At 45.7% G+C, this 18,210-nt stretch overlaps 1 long non-coding RNA gene and 2 other non-coding genes across 3 annotated transcripts; 1 reads left to right on the top strand and 2 right to left on the bottom strand.

Annotated features, from left to right (window-relative positions):
- Positions 1–7,490: 7,490 nt before the first annotated feature.
- Positions 7,491–7,654, top strand: LOC114674671 (U1 spliceosomal RNA). The gene has a single exon (XR_003725796.2). It is a non-coding gene; the product is annotated as a U1 spliceosomal RNA (small nuclear RNA).
- Positions 7,655–13,426: 5,772 nt separating this feature from the next.
- LOC144331497 (uncharacterized) lies at positions 13,427–15,814 on the bottom strand. Its single transcript, XR_013398754.1, has 2 exons — positions 15,263–15,814; positions 13,427–15,096 (listed from the first exon to the last, which is right to left on the bottom strand). It is a non-coding gene; the product is annotated as an uncharacterized LOC144331497 (long non-coding RNA).
- Positions 15,715–15,786, bottom strand: TRNAQ-CUG (transfer RNA glutamine (anticodon CUG)). The gene has a single exon. It is a non-coding gene; the product is annotated as a tRNA-Gln (tRNA).
- Positions 15,815–18,210: the final 2,396 nt, after the last annotated feature.

Here is an 18,210-nt window from a genome sequence, read left to right on the forward strand (position 1 = left end):
TTTAGCCAAATATCTCCATGTTGCCATTCCCCAGGTCCTTCCTAAAAACATAGATTGGAGGATAATTCAGCAATGTGAAGCCAGACAAATCTGTCTTTGCTTACCTAAAATGGTTTGAGAGCCAGGTATGGTAGCTCATGCCTGTAATCCCAGCACTTTGGGAGGCCGAGGTGGGAGGATCACTTGAGGTCAGGAGTTCGAGACCAGCCTGCCAACATAGTGAAACCCTGTCTCTACTAAAATACAAAAATTAGCCAGGTGGCTACTCAGGAGGCTGAAGCAAAAGAATCGCTTGAACCCGGGAGGCGGAGGTTGCAGTGAGCTGAGATCCTGCCACTGCAATACAGCCTGGGTGACAGAGCAAGACTCCATCTCCAAAAGAAAAAAAAAAAAAGAAAAAGAAAATTAGTAAGGTAGTAGAAATATAATGCACACGAGAATGATAATCATGAAGACAATCTCTATTCCAGAATAGTAAGGAAACCTATTCCATTAGGGAGCCAACTGAAAACATCAAATCCCAGTTCACACCCCAGGGTGTGGTGTCACCTGCCTGTAGTCCCAGCTACTTGGGAGGATTAGTAAGGAGGTTTGTTTGACTTCGTGAGGCCAAGGCAGAAGTAAACCCTGATCATGCCACCGCACTCCAGCCTGGGCAACAGTGAGACCTTGTCTGAAAAACAAACAAACAACCCCACAAAACCAAACAACAACAACAACAAATTGTCACATCACTCTGAAATGACAGTGGCAAACATAACTTTGTTATTGGAAAATTAAAAGAAAAATACTCCCTCTTGCTATCAACCTGCCCTCTTGCTCTAACATGTCTGACCCATGGTTTAAAATGCCCAAACCTTGATGTACTCAAATTATAGTACACTTACCTGTTCTGCACCAGCATTTATCTTTCTCTGGAGGACATCACCATCCATGGTCCTATAATGTCTAACAGCATGGAATGATGAAGGGCAGTGTCTTTTAGGATATTTGGACACACACACACACACACACACACACACACACACACACACACACACACACCCCTCTCTGAAGAAATCCAGCATTGGGCGAGTTCCCTCAAACTTTTCACTAGGCATGACCACTGCTCTATTTTAGACAGAGATTCTACGGGGCAAAACCTGAGAATTATCTGCCTGGCTATCAAGAAGATAGCTCCTTTCATTTTTGGGGGAGAACACTTTTGCTTCAAGGGACTGTTTCCTCCCAGGATTACAAATCTTTCTGTAACCTCAGGAAACATTGCTGATGAAAACCAGGCATGGTGGCTCTGGCCTGTAATCCCAGTGACCCAGGAGCTGAGGTGGGAGGATCACCTAAGCCCAGGAGTTCCAGGTTGCAGAGAGCTATGATGGCACCACTGCTCTCCAGCCTGGGCCACAGAGCCAGACACTGTCTCTGAAAGAAAAAGAAAAAGAAAGAAAAACATTGCTGATGAAACTGTGGCCTCTTTTGCAGCTCAATAAAAAGCTGGCTAAGGTTGTAGTAGATAATCACATCACTTTAGATGATACATTTAGCCGAGCAGGGAGATGTATGTGTGGTGGCAAATACCTTTTGTTATATATACATAAATATTTCCCATGCCGTAGAACCTTCTCTAGAAGAAATCAGAAAAGAAGCCACTTGGCTACAAGAAATCATTAAAGAAGAAATGGGATTTGAAGTTTTCCCTGATGTTTTCAGTTGGCTGCCTAATGAAATAGGTTCCCCTACTGTTCCAGGATACAGATTCTCTTTGTGATTATCATTCTTGTGTGCATTATATTTCTACTACTCAAATCAATGTTATGTATTTCTCATTGTTTTACTTCTTTTGAGAAACTGAATTCATGGTACTCTAAAGACTAGAGATGATTCAACAAGTGACAGCAACTATCGAATTGGCCGAGATGGTTCTCTCTCTCTCTCTCTCTCTCTCTCTCTCTCCCCTCCCCCCTTCTGTGATGCCACACCAATTCAGCTTTTGGGCACCGTTAAAAATTCCTCAGTAAGAGGGCTCCTTTCCTCCCCTGCCCCCAGTGTGGGACAGGACTATCTGGGAATGAGCCTTTCTGGCAAGGAGGGACACAACTTTTGATCGACAAGGCTTTCAAGAAAATCCTTTTATCTAAAGGGAGAATGAGAAAAGAAGACAATTTTTTTTTTTTTTTTTTTTTTTTTTTTTTTTTTTTTTTTTTGAGACGGAGTCTGGCTCTGTTGCCTAGGCTGAAGTGCAGTGGCACAATCTCGGCTCACTGCAACCTCTGCCTCCCGGGTTCAAGTGATTCTCCTGCCTCAGCCTCCCAAGTAGCTGGGATTATTGGTGCCCACCCCTACACCCGGCTCATTTTTTATATTTTTCGTAGAGACGGGGTTTCACCATGTTAGTTAGGCCTTGAAATCCTGACCTCAGGGGATCCAACCGCCTCAGCCTCCCAAAGTGCTGGGATTACAGGCGTGAGCCACCGCGCCCAGCGAAGAAGAAAACTTTCATGAGAAGTGTGAGCCTTTTCAAATTCTCAGGCCCAGAGAGGCATTACATTGAGACAGCAACCACATTCCGCTTCCTTTTTGTACAATACTGTATTTGAAAAACAAAAAACCAAAACGGCAAGATTCATGAAATTGGACAACTTTCTTTAAAACACTACTACTGGTAAAACCAATAAGGATGGCTGGTTTCCAGTCATCTGAGCAGCCTCTCTAGTTTCATAGATATGATTTCTCCCTGATATTGAAGGGCTTCCAATTTTAAGTGGAATGCTACTTCACAAAGATAACCAGGTTTGAAAGGAACAGGTTTTCCTTGTAATCCTAAACGTTCCAGTCCGCGAATTAAAAGCCATTTTTTGAAGACGGGCGCACAGGCTTCCAGCTCTCCTCCAGAAGGGTCCACCGCAGGACACAGGTTAAGTAGTCCCTTCTCTGGGAGAGACTAGATGCGGGGTCTCGGCGCACCTCTGCAAAGGACAAGGCGGGAAGGAAAGGAGGGACAGGCAGACGTCACTTCCCTCGCCGGCTCCAGCAGCGGGTTGGTCGGCTGAGTGGCGGAGGGTGGGGCGGAAGAGCAGAAGGGGACTGGGAAAGGCACTGTTGGTGACATCACCGATAGGGCGTTCCTATGTAGATGAGGCAGTTCAGGGTTGCTGCTTCGCCACGGAGGAGTTCCCGTGCTGTAGGAGCAAGTCCAGGAGCTGGCTGGACGTGAGAGTCCCAGCTGTGTGTTAGGGCTAGGAGGGCTCGGAATGGTTGGGGATTGGCGGGGATGGCTCTCGGGGCAAGTGACAGTGTAAAGGGTAAGGCGTATGGAGCTGTGGCGGGCGGAGGTACGTAAAAGCCCTTTGCCCGGCAGGGGAAATGCCATGGTCAGCCAAGTGGTTCATCTTTAAGAGTGAGGCTCATCCATTGCACCCCAGATATGCTGTTCTCTGTTATTTCTCCTAATGTGTAAGCTCAGCTGCGTAACTTGCAGTAATGAAGCAGAAGTTAAGGGGAAAAAATAGGTTTTACCATACTTGACTGACTCCAAGGCCAGCAATAGATAGAGCCCTAGCAGATCCTTGGTAACACCGTCTGAAAAGCCAGAGCCCCAAGGAATGAGTTCCAGAGACGGTCTCTACACAGTCCGCCCCTAGCAAGGATAAGAAGAAATAACAACAAATGCCTTTACTACCTTCTCTTTCCCCCTTACCACTTCTCATTACTCAAGTTGTGTAAGTTCCTGATTTTCCTTCAGTGCAGCTGCAAGGTCACCAGCTATGCTTGCGTTGCAAGACCTGTCACAGTTGAATTAACTGCGTTCTTTCTGCTTCTGTAAGCCCTCTTGCCTGCCCCGCGAATTTCGCGCCATCCCGCTGGCGCCATTCAAACTAGCCAACCCCATTGGGAAGAGTGTATAAAAGTCAAGCCCTGTCTTTGTTCCAGGCTCAAACTTTGGATGTTAATCTGCTGGGCCTGAGTGCACTCAAAATCCTCCTGTTCCACCCGTTGGCCTCTCCGGTCTCCTGATTTCCGCAACAATAGTGGGGGGACTGCGTTCGCACTTTCCCCTGGTCTTTCATGGTATGAATGATAGACAACATTTTTATTCTCCTATAGTCGCAGACTCGGTCTCAATGATTCTATGGTGTGGTCAGCTGTTTTTGTTTTTGTGAGACCTTGTTTTCTTGTTTACTGTCCTGGGACAGATGTCTGTAGTCACTTGTTTCCTCAGGAGGCAAATTTCAGTCTCTGTGGGGGAGGTCTCTCACCTTAGCTGCGGGGGTACTTGGCAGGTGGAGCTCAGGGATCTAGGCTTCCCTGCTTTGTAGACTCCTCAATGGTTCCCAGGGCCTACTGGCTTTCAACACCACTTGAAAACCTCAGGGTTTTTCTGCTATCCCCAGAATCACCTCTTACACAGCCTCAAGCAATCCACCCATCTTGGCCTCCTGAAATTCTGGGATTACAGGTGTGAGCCACCGTGTCTGGTTATAATGCCCTTTCAACTGGACTTTTGAGTATTCTTAAAAATTCCTCAGTGAGGTGGCTCCTTTCCTCCCTGTCCCCTGCCTGAGATAGGACTATCTGCGAATGAGCCTTTCTGGCAAAGAGGGACACCTTGACTGAGCTTTTGATCATCAATGCTTTCAAGAAGAAAGATTTTTTAAAAAAATTTTATCTGAGGAATGTGAGCCCTTTCAAATGATCAGGCCCAGAGAGATGTTAAATCGAGACAGCAACCACTTTCTGTTCCTTCCTTTTGAGCTATGTATTCATCTGTTGAAACTGCTTGCTATCACCTCAAGTAGCTATAAATTATCCTAATAATCCCACACCAAACGCTGTACCCCATACCCTATAACTTAACAACGTATAGCCAATCACCAATCAATGTAATTTCTGTAAACCAATGAGAATTCCTGACAGGCCCCTTTCTATCAGCCCACTGTCTGTCCCTGCTTTTGACCTTTAAAATCCTGTTTGTGACAAAGGCCAAAGGGAGCTCAGATCCAACGTTCTTTGGGTGTGAGTCTTCCAGGCAGCTGTCTTCATGTTGGCTCAAGTAAACTCTAAATTATATTTTGTGCCTCAGCCTCTTTCTTTTAGGTCAACATGTTCAACAACAGTCGAATGAATAAATAAGTTAATGTATATTCATACAAAGTAATACACACAGAAACAACCATATGAATCAGATGAAAACTTCATAGACATAAGACTGAGTGAAAGAAATCAAATCTATGCCTCTGCTTCTGAAACTGCCTTTGCAAAAATTATAACTGGGACAATTTTCATGGTGAAAGAGATCTGACCTGATTCCATCTTATTTCTAATGTCCAAGTTGTCCTTGCTCATTCCTGGGTTAAGACCGAAATAACTTTGGGAGGAACTTAGTTTACGGTTTATCTGTGAAACAAACATGATAATATCCCCCTTCCTGCCTGGGAACTAGACTGCCTTTGCAGGACTAACAAATTAGCCATGAGATTAGAAATTATGGTTTAGGAGTCATGTTAGCCTCTGGCTGCAAGATTCTAAACCTCCCCAAATTGTTCCTGGAGATCACGTCATTATTGGAAAACCTCAGATCAGTGCTTGAGGTATTTTGCTGACCCTGCACTCAGTGGATCAGCTGGCACCAGCTAGACTGATAACCTGGCTCATCTGATCTTGTGGCCCCCACGCGGGAAATAACCCAGCAGAAGACAACAACTTCAGCTCCCTCTGATTTCATCTCCAACCTGACCAATCACAACTCCCAATTCACTGGCCCCCATCCACCAAATTATCCTTAAAAACTGGTCCCAGAATTCTTGAGGAGACTGATTTGAGTAAAAATAAAAGTCTGGTCTCCCACACAGCCAGCTCTGTTTAAATAAATCTTTATTGCAATTCCCCTGTGTCGAAAAATTGGCTCTGTCTAGGCAGCAGGCAAAGTGAACCTGTTGGGCAGTAACACTCCTGCCGCCAAAACCCACTACACACTGTATGACTCAGTTTATATGAAAGTAAAGGGCAGGAAAAACTTGCCTGATAAATTTGCAGAGACGGGGGTGAAAACCATTAATAAGTCTGTGGAGTATTGTCAGAGTTTGGTATTGTAGTCTACATATTAAAAGTAATCAGTTAAACACTTGAAATAAAATTTCCCCCAAATATGTTTGCCAAATTTGGATGACTTTGTTTCTGTCTTTGCAGAATATAAAGTGTTGACATGAGGTAAGCGCTAAGGTCTAGAGAAGGCAGTGGAAGAGATGACAAAACGACTCCAGCACCATGCCTGAGTCCAGTGTGCCCTGCTGGGGCTGCACATTTTTGTACACTGCTGTATTGTTATGCCCAGACCCTCTGTTCCCCAAAGAAGACCACCAGAGTCCAGAGTCAAAGCCAAGCGGCAAGGATCTTTACGACAAGTTCGAACTTGGTCCCTCCATTACACAGCATACAAGAGGGCCCCGAACAATGCGAGTGTTTGCTTTTTATAGCCCGAAAGTTACAGGGGAACAAAGGAATTCTTTTGGTTCCCGCGCTTTCAGTAAAACTTTGAACGGCTGCCTCCTTATCGGAGACTTTTCCAGGTGGTGTTTGTACTGGGCTCAGGAAGTTTGAGAGATATATGGCGATATGTGGTGGGATGGGAGGATGGGATGTGTTTGTACTGGGCTCAGGAAATTTGAGAGATATATGGCGATATGTGGTGGGATGGGAGGATGGGATGTGTTTGTATTGGGCTTGTTTGTTTTGAGCCCGGGGCTGAGGAATGTGCCCGGCTCCTCTCAGTATTTGAAAAACCCTACAAGATTCATGAAACTGGACAACCGTCTTTATAACACTCCTAGAGATAAAACAAGTAAGGATGGCTGGTTTGCAGTCATCTGAGCAGCCTCTCTAGTTTCATAGATACGGTTTCTCTCTGATATTGAACGACTTCTAATTTCAAGCAGAAAGCTACATCACAAAGATAACCGTATGTGAAAAGAACCGGCTTTCTGTGTAATCCTAAACTTTCTAGTTTGCGCATTAAAAGCCATTATTTGAAGAAGAGCGCACAGGCTCCAGTTGGCCACCAAAGGGGTCCTTGGCATCACAGGCTAAGAACCTACTTCTTTGGGAGAGACCAGGGGCGGGGAAGGGAGGGGAAGGAGACAGAGGCAGGCGTCATTTCCTCCGCGGGCTCCCGCAGCCGCTTGGTCGGCTGAGTGGCGGAGGGTGGGGCAGAAGAGCAGAGGGGGACTGGGAAAGGCGCTGTCGGTGACATCACGGAGAGGGCGATTCCTATGTAGATGAGGCAGCTCAGGGGCCGCTGCTTCGCCAGGAAGGATTTCTCCTGCTTTGGGAACAAGTCCAGGACCTCCGGTTGGACATGAGAGTCCCAGCTGTGTGTCAGGGCTAGGAGAGCTGGGAGTGGCATGGGGGGTGTGAGGGTTGGGGTGCGCGGGGCAAGTGACCGTGTGTGTAAAGGTTGAGGCATATGGAGCTGTGGCAGGGCGGAGACGTATGAACTCATACTTACCTGGCAGGGGAGATACCATGATCACGAAGGTGGTTTTCCCAGGGCGAGGCTTATCCATTGCACTCCGGATGTGCTGACCCCTGCGATTTCCCCAAATGTGGGAAACTCGACTGCATAATTTGTGGTAGTGGGGGACTGCGTTCGCGCTTTTCCCTGAATTTTGTAGTGCTAAAAGCAGGTTGGTTGCAAAGGAGGATATATTTCTTGTTTTCATTGGCATGTAGGTTCCGTGGTGTTGTGTTATTTTTGTATTCGGATGGCAGGAAAACAGGAAGTAATATGTCGCTGCCGTTCCAGTCGACCGCACGGCTTCTTCCTTTCTACTTGAGGCTAATTGTTGCAGAGATTGGTCCATGGTCTCCAGTTTCTTGGGGTCTCACGCTCTGCAAAAATCTTAGTATTTCTCACTAGCTCCCGGTCACCTTTTACACAGCCTCTGCTTCTAACCGCCGTCCCTACAGGACTTTGTAGGATTTCTGTGCTAGCGGGGAATGTGTTCTCGTAACACTCTTACTTTGTGGAGGGGAACAGGTCTGCCGGCCCCCAGGTGTCCTAACTCAATTCATCCCGAGGCTCGCTGGTCAGAACCGCAGTCTCACCTGTCTTGGCAAAATGCGCTGCGATCCTCCCTGAAATATAAGGCGGAAAACTTTATGCGGAGCCGTGTCCGCTGTCTCCTGCCGTTTACGTATCTAGGTTTTTTCAGACCTCATTTAAGCGACAGCTTCTTGTTTGATGTCTCGCTTCCACATCCAATATCCATTGCCAGGCAACTTTCTAGATAGCATCCCGACCCATCCTTCCCACCTCCAAGCAGCCCTTTCCTATCTCTGGCGCCAGTGTCCTTCCCCGTCCCTCTTTTCTTCAGGCCCTCGCTTATCTCCTTCATGGGCAGAGAATACTTAGCTGTCTCTCAACCTGCGTTTTGCGCTTGACATGCATCAGTACCCTGGCAAATTCGGACGTTTCCTTAATACTCCTTCTCAAATGGCATTGTAAATTCATCTTTTTAACTCCCAGTCCCTGCACTACTTGAGCACGAGAATTGCACTACAGAAGAAAACCGCAAGCCTAGTGAAAAAAACCCAGGCTGGCGGTTCTGGGCATTTTGCCAGCCTCTCCCAGGTTATGTTTTCTGACCCCACCCACTTCTGATCTGTAATGTCCTGGTCAATAGAAACTACCTGGCTCAAACGTAAAAGGCAAGGCGAACCACGGCAGGAAGGCCTATGGCGTCCCCTGGTGGCTACCCTGGGGACGGCACTCGTAGATCCGCGCGTCCCGAGAAGCCTCTGCCATCCCGACCCCGGTGAGGTGCAGAAACCCGCGGCTGCAAAGAAAACCGGCTAGAAAGCACAGGACGCCCAGCGAGTGTTCAAGACACTGAGAGTGGAAGCCGTACGTCCTACGGACTGATCTAGTTTGAGGAAGACGAGCCATTTACTTCTAACCCCAGCAGCGGACATTGCCTTGCTCAAATATATATGAACAAAGACTGAAAACAACTTTCATTGCGTTACTGACGAGCAAACGGGTTCTTAGAATGTTTAAGAAATGTCCTTTGTTTCGGGACCGTCATCACTAAGGTATGCTTGGGATTCCTAATTGAGGAGTTTCTGAGCAAAAGCAGCCGACCAATCCAGTGGCTGAGAACTGCTTCGATATTGGCTTCCAGGCACATCAGAAATACCGAGGTTCTGACGAAGACGTGAGCTTCTGTCTGCCTTTGGAAAGGCCTTCTTCCAGTCCTGGCGCTGCCACTTGCCTTCTGTTTGACCTTCGGCCAGCCAGGTCCTTCAATTTGCTAGGCCTCCAGTTGGAAAGTGTTACATGAAAATAATAATAATGTGCTATTAGAGTTATTGCACAGATTACAGAAGACAATCTAATAGTACAGCTAGCATCGTGTGTGGCTTACATTAAAGGTTTGCTGATAGGAAACAATATCCCAGATAAGGTTTTTCCCCCTTAATTATGAAATATAGTAAAGAAAATTGTGTGGACTTCTGCTTCAGGCCTCAACATTTTTCAAAACACATTTGCATGAATTTTGTACTTGTGAAGGTGACATCCTTCTACAAAATAAGTTAAAACTAAAGAATGACAAATGGAATTTACAGAATATATATTCACAAAAAGAACTTGTTCCTAGCAGCTTTGTTTACAATAGTCCCCAAACTGGAAACGGTTCATATGTATCAAGAGGTGAATGGACCTATTGTGATATATTCATCCAATGGAAGATGGGACAAGTCATGGAAACATGAAATAGCATGGGTGAATCTCAAAAACCTCATGCTGAGTGATGAAAAGAGTGCATTCTGTGCGGTGCCATGAAGCTGAATTTCTAGAACAGGTGAAACTAACCTGTATAGTGACAGAAACTACATCATTGATTGCTGGGGACAGGGAGTCGAGGGGACTGACTGCAAAGGGCACAAGAGGACCTTTTGGAGTAATAGACATGTCATCAAATTTGAAATGAGCCGGGCGCGGTGGCTCAAGCCTGTAATCCCAGCACTTTGGGAGGCCGAGACGGGCGAATCACGAGGTCAGGAGATCGAGACCATCCTGGCGAACACGGTGAAACCCCGTCTCTACTAAAAAAATACAAAAAAACTAGCCGGGCGAGGCGGCGGGCGCCTGTAGTCCCAGCTACTCGGGAGGCTGAGGCAGGAGAATGGCGTAAACCCGGGGGGCGGAGCTTGCAGTGAGCTGAGATCCGGCCACTGCACTCCAGCCCGGGCGATAGAGCCAGACTCCGTCTCAAAAAAAAAAAAAAAAAAAAAAAATTGAAATGAATGCATTGTATCATATTCAACCAATGCCTTAATCAATTTGATTGTAAAAAGTAATAAGAAAACCACTGCAGGTTGGGCGTGGTGGCTCACGCCTTTATCCTAGCACTCTGGGAGACTGAGGCAGGCAGATCACCTGAGGTCAGGAGTTTGAAGCCAGAGGGGTCAACATGGTGAAACCTCATCTCTACTAAAAATACAAAAAAAAAAAGAAAAAAAAAATTAGCTGGGCGTGGTTGTGGGCGCCTGTAATCCCAGCTACTCGGGAGGCTGAGGCAGCAGAATCTCTTGAACCTGGGAGGTGGAAGTTGCAGTGAGCCTAGCTCACACCACTACACTCCAGTCTGGGTGACAGAGTGTGTGATGCCACGCAAAAAAAAAAAAAAAAAAAAAAAAAAGATAAAAATAAAAGGCCAGATGCAGTGGCTCATGCCTGTAATCCCAGCACGTTGGGAGGCCTAGCTGGACAGATCACGAGGTCAAGAGATCGAAACCATCCTGGCCAGCATAAGGAAAGCCCATCTCTACTAAAAATACAAAAATTAGCTGGGTGTGGTGGCGAGAACCTGTAGTCGCAGCTACTTGGGAGGCTGAGGCAGGAGAATCACTTGAACCTGGGAGGCGGAGGTCGCAGTAAGCCGAGATCATGCCACTGCACTTCAGCCTGGGTGACAGAGCAAGACTCCGTCTCAAAAAACAAACACACAACAACAAAAACAAAACCACTGCAAATCATAATGCATTCTACTTAATTTCATGTGCGTTTAGCTTTAGAAGATTCTTTTAGAAAAGTGTCTCTTGAAATGTGATTGGGAGTTCAGGAATTCCTTCATTTGTGTTTCTATCTCTTTGTCTTCAGTTAAATTCATGCACTATTAAATGGAATATTTATAAAATGAAAATACAGTCTAAGCTCAATTTTATAAAAACATATATATATATAAAATACATATAACTCCCATATATATATATAGTTTTCTTTATTCTATTTTTTCTTTTGTGGGTGTGTGGGCGGGGGACAGTCTAGCTAAAATACACATTCTTCTCTCTATAGATATACCAGAAGAACATGACTCGATCAGTGTTGCCCTAATGTTAACAAAAGTTATTTTGAACTTAAGGTGATCAGAAATTTTACATATCTGCACTTTTTCTGTATTGGTGGTATGGTCTATGCTAAGCATGTATAATTTTGTTTTAAAAAAATGAGAGTAACTTTAAAATTGTTTGGAAGACAAATATGTACATGTGAACAGTACTTAATTCCAGGTGATGGGAATATGGATGACTGGTTATCTTTTTCTTTCTGTGTCTTCTATATTTTTAAATGGAAAACTCAATGACCTGGAAGTGAAAGAACAGATTAGATTTGGAAGGGGTGTGGGGCAGGTGAGAGGAAAATGTAAAGGGAAGGACAAACCCAGTTCTGGCAGGACCGTGTTTAAATTGAAGGTTTCTGGGGATCAGTTGTTGCGATAAGAAGGAAATGGGGAGGCAGGAAAATCATGAAAATATTTAGGACAGTGTATTGCCTGTCTCATCATTCCTCCTCCTTTTGTGTGTCTTCAAAAGAAATACACAGACTTACATTTCTTTTCAAGCTTGCTTACCATTTGTGTTTCTCTTTTATTAGTGTAACTGGCCTGTAGATTTATCTTGCTGGTTGCCCAGAAAAGCCAATGGAGCTGAGAACAGCAGGCTTTCTACAATAGAGAAAGAATTTAATAAAAGCAGAGGCAGCTGAGGGACCAGGACAGGGGTTTATTATTACTCCAATCTGCCTCCCCCCAAATTCAGAGACTAGGGTTTTGTTGTTGTTTTGTTTTTCGGATAGTCTGGCAGGCAGGGGGCTGGGGAATGGGCAAAGCTGATCGGTTGGTTTGGGGGATGAAATCACAGTGTCAGAGCTTGTTTACTACACTCAGTCAGTCCCTGGGTGAGGGCCACAGGACCAGATGAGCCAGTTTACCGGTCTGGGTGTGCCAGCGAGTCCATCATAAGGCAGGGTCTGAAAAATACCTTGAACACCCTGTCAAATCTTAGGTTTGATACCAATAATGTTATATAAAGGCACAGTTGGGGAGCTTAGGAATCACGTGGCTTCTGGCTACATGGCTTCTGAGCCATAATTTCCAATCTCGTGCCTAATTTGTTAGCTTTGCTAAGGAGGTCTGATCCCCAAGATAGGAAGGGGTTTGTCTGGGGAAGGGGTAATCATCTTTGCTTCAGACTTAGACTTGGAACTAAACTCCTCTTATAGTTAGCCTGGCCTATGCCCCGGAATGGACAAGGGCAGCTCAGAGGTTAGAAGTAAGATGCGGTCAGTTAGGTCAGATTTCTTTCACAGTCGTAGTTTTCCTATGCCAGGTTTTTCTCACTGTCATAATTTTTGCAAGAGTGGTTTTGTTAGGAGCAGTATAAATGCAGTGGTTCTGAGACTGTCCTCTGGAGCCAGGCTGCCTTCACTTCAAATTCCTGCTTTCAAATCCTCCTTTGCTGGCTGAGTGACTCTGGGCAGGTCACTTAATGTCTTTGTGCATCTCAGTTTTCTCATATGGAAGATGAAGGTGATGGTGTGACCTCTGCCTGAGGTAAGGACTAAATGAGTAAACATAGGCACTCATCAACTGTGTGTGACATGTGGCACTTTGTGTTTCAGGCACAGTTGATGATGTGCATATGTTACTCATGTGCATGTTAGCTCTTGTATTTTGCCTGCAACACTGCACAAAGAGCAGATGTGATGAAAACCGGTTGCACAGAAGTTATAGCCATGATACTTTCCAGTGACCCTGCACCCTCCCAGGGAGACTGCAGTAATCCTCTCACCAGCAGTAACCTCCTGGGCTGGGAGATCCCAGGAAGGCCCCTCAATCTCCAGCAGGTTTGATCCTCAAGGAGCTTCACGGAAGGAGCTAGAGAAGTATTTCTATCTGGGAGGAGCTGGGAGTTTATTAGCTCATCCAAAGGGGAATAATGATTCAAATTCTTGCTTCAAATCTGCCCCAATAAAATTTTTATAGTTTTACAGTGGAAGACATTTGTACATGTAGGGGAGGAAATATGACTCTTCCTCACCCAGCCTAGCTTCACTGCTGAGACCCTTACAGCAAAACACAGACCAACAAGAGAAGAGCATATGTATTTATTGAATGTAAGTTTTACATGACAGGAGTGCCTTCCAAAGGAAACGAAGGCCCATGGAAACAGCTAAACCTCAGGGTTTTTTTTTGTTGTTGTTTGTTTGTTTGTTTTTGGTTTGTTTTTTAACAGTAGTTTTATGGATGGTCACGGAGAAGTATGGTAAGACAATAAAACTATGATCTAACAGTAACAAACTGAGGAAAACATAGCCAGGCCTCTGTGTTCAGGCTCCTCTGTGTCCCTGGGTCTTCAGACTCCAGAATGCACCTTTCCTCTGAGTACAGAGAGGGCACCTCTCACATAAGGGTCTTACAATTGACTTCAGGGACGAAGGGCAGGGGGAGGGTGACAGTGACCTTCCTGCTTCTGTTGTTTACTCAAATTTCTTTAGCATAAAATATTCAATACCCTAAGATGTTATATTTTGGAGTAGCATGTCCTGAACCCCATCATGCTCATGCAACAAAACCCAGTCATTGAAGAGCGATGACTACAAAATATTTAAATTCAAAATACAAATGATGGCCAAGTGGGGTGGCTCATGCCTGTAATCCCAGCAGGGAGGTGCAGGGAGGCCCAGGCAGGAGGATCACTTGAGTTCTGGAGTTCCAGACCCGCCTGGCCAAAATGGTGAAACCCCTCTGTACTAAAAATACAAAAATTAGTCCAGCACGTGGTGCAAACCTGTTGTTCCAACTACTTTCAGGGGGTGGGGAACCAGTGGGCTGAGGATCAACAGAAATAATATCATATTTACAAGTTTTTTTTTTTCCTATAAGGCTAGTCAATGAAGCAGTGGAAATGGAGAAGGAACAAAGAAACCTGTAACTGGTTGTGATCAATTCTTTGTAAACAGGAATGAATTTTTTATGCATTATACTCTGTTATCAAAGTTACATATGCTGCAAAGCTGGAGGTGAACAGCAGCGCCCAGGTCCCTTCCTACACTTATCTCTAGGGATAACAATTTTTAATGTGTGCAACCAACCTGTACATAAATATTGTTACTCTTCGACTGTCCAATTTTCCATCCCAGGCCCTGCAGTCCAGCCTGCAAGGGGAAACAGAGTTTGTGTTTCCTTACCTGCCAGTCCACTCTTAAGGAGCCAAGAAGGCGTCGTCTCACCCCCCACTCCCGGCTTGTCCTCCAAACTCGTCCTCAAAGACTGCGGTGTTTTTCAGTCCTTCGTAAGCGCTCTCAGCCGCAAAATATGAAAATCAGAGCTATGTTCTTGAGTGCCTGGAGTGATATCTTAGTTCCCAAGACCGACCCATCAGGAACCTCATCCCAAGTGCTCTGAAGAGCAGGAGAGAACATTTTAACTCTGGTAGCGTCCTAAGGCGTCTTCTCCTTGGGGCAGGGTTCTGACGGGACGAGGGGGAGCCCCACTGTCAGGGACTCGCCCCTCAGAGCTGCTCAGGCTCCTCTTCCCCGTGGTGCCGCGGGAGTTGGGAGTTCGGCTGGGGCGGAGGAGGATGGGAACCCGCGCTCCCAGGCCGTGTGCTTGAAGAGGCCGCCGTGCGAATTTCTCTTTCCGGCTGAGATCTTGGGACGAAAGAATGAAATTTCCCGGAGTCAGGTCCCAAAGCTTAGTGAAACAGCGACTTTTAGGGCCCGCAATGGAGACGTAGGAGCTAGAAATTCGGCATAAAAATCTGAATATGAAGAACAGAGTAAATTAACATTCAGAATCAGATGGACCATGTGAATAAAGCAGTGCTACTCCCAAGTTAGGTCTCCAACCATCGATCCTAAGCTGAGACACAATCTCCAATGACTGAGCTAACCCCATCAAAATTTCTCACGCCACCGTTTACTTACCAAAATGACAATGGGTGCCATTACGAGATTTCCTGGGTGAAAGGAATCTCCGGGTCTAGGATTGAGGGGCGACAGCCTTTTTAGTGAAGGAGACCTCTCACCCCGAGGCCCAGGGTCGCCCTGAGACGGGTGAGCACTTGCTGGGTCGTTGGATCCCTGGCGGGGGTGTCCGGGCCAACGGTTGCTGGGTGCCGGGAGGCTGGCCCTGGAAGGGGACCCTCCAGGCTCGGTGACCCCGACTGGATGATTGGGCGATTTCCCTGTGGTCCGGGTCACTGTGAGAACCCGGTTTCTGGGATCCCGAATGCGGAAGAGGGAGACGAAGAGAGGACAAGGCGCCGGGTACACAGCGAGGCTCAGACAGCGGGAGCAGAAGGGACACGGAAGCCCGCAGCTCGGAGTTTCTGAACGTCAGCAGTAAAACACGGCGTTACGGTCCTAATTAAACAGAAAGGTTCCACCGAGACTCGAACTCGGATCGCTGGATTCAGAGTCCAGAGTGCTCACCATTACACCATGGAACCTCACGGTGCAGAGTGGCCGGAGGTGTCTGAATTCCTAATAAGTAGCAATAGTTCCCACCCACCCATGTCAAGGCATTTCTATTATGCCACAAGCAACACTCAAGGAGGAGCAGGAAGGAGCCATCCTTCTTGCTTTCTCTCTGCTCTCTCCTTTGATCGACTTCTATCATTTCATTTGCACCTCGGAAAATGAGGCAAAAATCCGCTCTGGGTTTAGGGCCAGAGAAGAGACCCTGAAGCCTTGTTCATAGAGTTTCCTGTGCCGAGGTGAAATTTCTTTCTTCCTTTCTTCGTTTCTTTCTCTTTCTTTCATTCTCTCTCACTTTTCTTCTTTCTTTCTTTCTTTTTCTTTCTTTCTTTCTTTCCTTCCTTCTTTCTTTCCTTCCTTCTTTCTTTTCTTTTCTTTCTTTCTTTCTTTCTCTCTCTCTCTCCTTTCCCTCCTTCCTTTCCTTCTTTCCTTCCTTCCTTGCTTCCTTCCTTCCGCTTTCCTTCTCCCTCCCTTCCTCCCTTCTTTCCTTTTTCTTTTTCTTTCTTTCTTTCTTTTTCTTTTCTGTTCTTTTCTTTTCTTTCTTTCCATTGAGACAGCATCTCCTTCTGTTGTTCAGGCTGGAGTGCAGTGCAGTGGCAGTGGGCCATCTCCCCTCACTGCAACCTCCGTCTGCCGGGTTCAAGTGATTGTAATCCCCAGTAGCTGGGATTACAAGTGTGAGCCACCATGCCTGGTGAAAGGTTGTATATTTAGTAGAGATGAGGTTTTGCCATGTTGGCCAGGCTAGTCTTGAACTCTTGACCTCAAGTGATTTGCCCACCTTGGCCTCCCAAAGTGCTGGGATTACAGGTGTGAGCCACCACACCCAGACAGGAGATGAAATTTCTGCAAAATTTCTGTTATTTTCTTTTTGCTTTCCCTCTTTTCTGTTTGCCCAAGGAGGCCAGATGGTTGTCAAAACAGGACATGGGACGTCCTGGGCGCCTTGCCTCCTTCCTCCCTGTAGTATATAACAGAAGACAGCAATCAAATGAGATTGGGAAGCAGGGAATCCTTCACTGTCTTGTTCATATACTTCTATGTTTGTTTGTTTGGTTGGTTTTAATAAAATTTTCTCACCAGAAATGGAAATTTTTTGGATTTAAAATAAATGCAGTCAGCCACATTTTACATTTCTATAAAACACTCAAACCAGGCCATACTCACCTGCTATGACTCAAAATCAACCATATACTGTCAAGGTCAGGAGGCAGGGCCCTGACATTTAAGCACAGTGTGTTTTCTCAGAATTGGCCAAGTTGATGCCATTCCAATTTCTCAATATCTCATGACCCATTAATTGTGGTATTTAAAAGTGTACATGTATTGTTACTGAAAGGCCAAGTGTTTGCTCTAGGCCCTGCTGCTCAGCTCACAGAAAGCCAATCATTCAGACGTTGAGTATTGCCAAGGAAGAAGGCTTTAATTGGGTGCTGCAGCTGAGGAGATGGGAGATCAGTCTCAAATCAATCTTCCTGATCAACTAAAGTGAGGGGTTTATGTATCAGGGAAGAAACATAACTGTGTGTGGGAAAAGAGGAACTAGGGAAGGGTGAGGAAGCATTTCATGATGAGTGATGGGGCTGACATCTTATTGTCTGGAGGCTGTGATCTGCTGAGGTTCGGGTCTATGATGCTTTTTGAGAGGCCTGAGGGTCCTTTCCTAAGGAAGGAACTCAGATAAAACAATGTAACTTTCAAGCTTCAAGACTTGCAGGGTGCATTTCTACGTCTATCCAAAAACACTGTCTGTGGGACTATTGAAAATAGTGGGACTATTGAAAACTGAATTCTATTCAGTACCCATTTTCTATTTGTCAATTCCTCAATCATGGGGAATCTGGTCGTCCATCTTTCAGGCTGCATCATGTGGAGAAAGGGCATCCTGAGCAACTCCACACCATGGGTGACTGCATGGCCACCAAGGAATCAAACGTTCATCTAATACTGTAGTTTCTCCTGAAACACAATAGTCCTCTCTCCAGTTCCCTATTTCCACTAAAGACAAAACACAGCAGGACCAACCTACCTAAAAAAGAAGCTTCAGTCCCATATACTTGGCCTGATTACCCACACAAAGTGCAGCAAGAATGTTCATATAGGCGCTCCTAAAGAGGCTTTGCTGTAACATTTCACAATGCCATTTCAGGTAAAGCCCTGGGAAAATTACCAATTCCTCCACCTGTGTCAGATTATAAAAGAAAACAGAATCATATTGAACTTACGCAAACAAACACATTGTCATGAGTTAAGAATATTCAGTTTACAAATTCTGGAGAAATTCAGCAGAGAGAGAAAAATATGCCTCAAATTCTGTTTAGAAGACTATTGTACTCAATTGTTGCAGGCTATAAATAGCTCAAAAGAGAAAAAGTTCTCCAGACTCTGAAGAATAA

Source organism: Macaca mulatta, chromosome 1 (genome assembly GCF_049350105.2).
Source record: "Macaca mulatta isolate MMU2019108-1 chromosome 1, T2T-MMU8v2.0, whole genome shotgun sequence".
In the NCBI taxonomy this organism is placed as follows: domain Eukaryota; kingdom Metazoa; phylum Chordata; class Mammalia; order Primates; family Cercopithecidae; genus Macaca; species Macaca mulatta.